The sequence below is a fragment of the Phacochoerus africanus genome, chromosome 12 (genome assembly GCF_016906955.1).
Source record: "Phacochoerus africanus isolate WHEZ1 chromosome 12, ROS_Pafr_v1, whole genome shotgun sequence".
NCBI lineage: Eukaryota > Metazoa > Chordata > Mammalia > Artiodactyla > Suidae > Phacochoerus > Phacochoerus africanus.
This window is the reverse complement of record NC_062555.1, coordinates 1,250,656-1,254,490: the sequence shown is the minus strand read 5'-3', so window position 1 is coordinate 1,254,490 and position 3,835 is coordinate 1,250,656. Positions and strand designations below refer to the sequence as shown.

Here is a 3,835-nt window from a genome sequence, read left to right as displayed (position 1 = left end):
TCTTCCTGGGAAGAAAGACCAATTTAAAGATCTTTTTCTCCCAGCTGAAAAATCTGAGCAAAAATTATGAGTGAATTTACAGACCTTACATTGAAATACAATTTTAAAAATTAAATATAATCACATAATATTGAGTGATATGATTAGAAATTTTAAATAAAAAGTTCAGATCATTACCAAAATTACAATCACTTGTCTTAAGAAACAAAGAAATATGATAACATATAGCAGAAATGATAAGCTGAAAGGATTACTTTTTACTTACAGATAGATTTAAAATAATGTAAAATACACTTCATCATATATTAGAGCACCTAGCAGGTTTGGTTTTCATAGGGAATTGAAAAACTTGAAGGAATAGCATCTTGTAAGAAAACAAGAGATTGAGAAAATTAAATAACTTTATCTCCTTATTGAATCATACCCACAGATGAAATATGAAGAGATGGAAGCGAAGACAATGTGTCCACAGTGATGCAATTTGTACTCCTGGGATTTTCTGATTTTTCAAACCTCCAAGAGTTACTCTCTGTAGTGTTCTCCATCATTTACATCATTATCTTATTTGGAAATAGCCTAATAATTACAATAACTAAGCTTGACACTACACTCCAGAAACCCATGTATTTTTTTCCTGGCAAATTTTTCCTCTTTGGAAATCTGCTATGTCTGTCACTCTTCCGAGGATACTAGTTAACATTTGGACTCAGGATAGAAGCATTTCTACACTGGCCTGTGCCACTCAAATGTGCTTCTTCCTTATACTGGGAGCCACTGAAAGTTTCCTCCTAGCTGTGATGGCCTATGACCACTACATGGCCATCTGTAACCCTCTGCACTATCTTCTGGCCATGAACCACAAGATGTGCATCCAACTGGCTGTTGGCTCCTGGATCAGTGGAATCCCAGTGCAGATAGGGAAAATGTGCCAGATTTTCTTTCTACATTTCCGTCATTCTAACCAAATTAATCACTTCTGCTGGGACATTCCTCAAATTCTGAAGCTCACCTGTGGAGACACATCTGTGCATGCACTATCTGTCTATGTAGTGGCTCTGTTGTTTGGTGTTATCCCTTTCATGTTGATATTTGCCACTTACAGCAAAATCATTTCCACTATTCTGAGGTTGCCCTCAGCCAGAGGTCAAGACAAAGCCTTCTCCACATGTTCTTCTCATCTGCTGGTTGTTCTCTTTTTTTTTGGCTCTCTTAGCATTACCTATGTCAGGCCCAAATGCAGTCATTCTGCAGGAATTGATAAACTGCTTTATCTGTTTTACATCATCATGACTCTGATGTTTAATCCTCTGACATACAGTCTTAGGAACATGGATGTGATTGTAGCACTCAGGAAATTATTACTTAGAAAATAATGTGATGAGTTTATTTATAGGCATTTTAGCTGTTTGCCACACAGTATCAGAGAAGCATTTTATATCTTTACACTCTCTTTTTAAGAACCTCTTCACTATAAAAATTTGTTTTAAGGTATTTTAACATACTTAAAAATATGTATTGGTGTCTTTTAAGGCCCCACCCATGGCAAATGGAAGTTCCCAGGCCAGGGGTCAAAAAAGAGCTGCAGTTATCAATCTATGTCATAACCACAGCAATGCCAGATCTGAGACACACCTGCAACCTACACCACAGCTCATGGAAATGCTACATTCTTAACCCACTGAGAAATGCCAGGGATGGAACCTGCATCCTCATGGATACTAGTCAGGTTCTTAACTCACTGAGCCACAACAGCAAATCCTTGATATACTTTTAAATGTTAATCCACAATTTACTGCACTTAATTATGTAAGTATCTTTAATACTCTAGGCCTAAATAGTAAGCCTGTCTTATGAATAAAAGTCAAATGTGCATCACATTTTACATTAAAAAACATAATTCAACCTGTTAAAATGTTTTTGGATTAAATTATACTGAAAATATGCAATATTATTTATCCAAATTACTACCTATATCTTCACACTTGTGTATGGTTTGCATTCTTTGATGCTGTAACATGAAAATGGCCAAAAGCCCCTAAGTAATGAATGTTTTAAGGAGGGACTGAATGAGTGGGCAAATGGATATTGCTCTCCCCTACTTCAGGCTACTGACAAAATCTAGAGTTTTCAGAGGACAAACGGACTTTGGGAGCATATTTATTTAACCCACTGTATACTCATGTGGAATTACTCTAATCACAATACCAAAAAAAAAAAAAAAAAAAGCTTTCACACACTTTGTTCTCTCTCTAAGTGCATGTTATACCAGAATCTTCCACCAGACCCAACTCATTTACTTGGCAGATATCTCTATATTCTACTTAGCAATTTTGGCCCCATATTAATTTACTTTGAATTATTCCATCTTTTTCATCACTGTACTACAAACAATCCTATGCTAATTTACATATTTTAACACATCTATTAATTTTTAAAATGTAGAAATATGATAGAAATTATCTTTTAAATTATACAATACAGCCAATTGTATTACATGAATGTGCCCTGCCTCTTTTCCATGACTTAACTCTTTTTATTTATTTTTTTATTTTATTTTTATTTTATTGCGTTTTTTAGGGTTGCTCCCATGGCATGTGGAGGTTCCCAGGCTAAGGGGTAGAATCAGAGCTGTAGCCACCAGCCTACACCAGAGCCACAGCAACGCAGGATCCGAGCCACATCTGTGACCTACACCACAGCTCACGGCGATGCCGGATCATTAACCCACTGAGCAAGGGCAGGGACCTAACTCACAACCTCATGGTTCCTAGTCGGATTCGTTAACCACTGTGCCACGACGGGAACTCCCTCTTTTTATAGATTTTAAAATATTTAAGCCTTTGAACTGATCTTATAAAGAAAATGAGCTTCTATCAGTTAGAGTCATCCTCTCAATTTCATTCTCAAGGACTGCCATCATTTCCAGAACTTGAGAATGACTTTTGGCTGGCAGCCAGCAAGGAAACAATGTCTCAGTGCTAGAACCTCAAGGAACAAAACCTGACCAATAATCTAACTGAACAAGAATAAATGCATCCCCACTAAAGCACACAAGAAGAAAAGGAGCCTTGCCAAAAATGATTTTTGTCAGTGAGACACATTTTGGACCTGTGACCTAAAGTGCTATAAGATAATAGGTGTTTGTTGGTTTAAGTCACTCAATTTGTGGTAATTTATTAAAACAGCAAGACAAAACTAATACAGAGATTCAAAAAGATGTAGAAGATGTTGTAGACATGCTGAGGATATACAAGTGTAAATCTTTTATCTCCAAACAAATTTAACTGTACATGACACCCATCATCACTAAATAATCCAAGAACCTCAGTGGATCTCCTCAGAGTATAGTATGATATTCTTGATTCCTGTGTCAGAGAGAGTAAGAGTCTGAAAAGTCCTAGGAGCCCCAAGTTTGGGACCTTCCCTGACCACCCTAACAAAAGTATGTTTCTTAAGGTGTGAAATTGTCTATCTCCACACAATTTAATGTCTACTACCTGAGTTGCCATACTATGGCTTTTTGGTCAAATCCAGCCTGTGTCTTGTTTTCATAAGACTCATGAGCAAATAATGGTTTTCTTTCATTTTAAATGGTTGTAATGAAAAGTAAAATCTGAAACAAAAAAAAAATTAACTGTAGAGTTGTATATTTGAGATATTCAATTTCTGAGACTTCTTTACAGCTGGTGTGAGGAGATGGCTCAAGTCTTGCTAATGAGATGAAAGTGGATATCCAGAAGAGCTTGCCTTTCCTTTTGTTCTTAGAAGGATGCAGATGTTATAGCTGGAAAAGCAGGACGATATAAGAAACTTGGCCCTCTGATGTTATTACTTT

At 36.5% G+C, this 3,835-nt stretch overlaps 1 pseudogene; it reads left to right on the top strand.

Annotated features, from left to right (window-relative positions):
• Positions 1-430: 430 nt before the first annotated feature.
• On the top strand, positions 431-1,373 carry LOC125112964 (olfactory receptor 10AG1-like; annotated as a pseudogene).
• Positions 1,374-3,835: the final 2,462 nt, after the last annotated feature.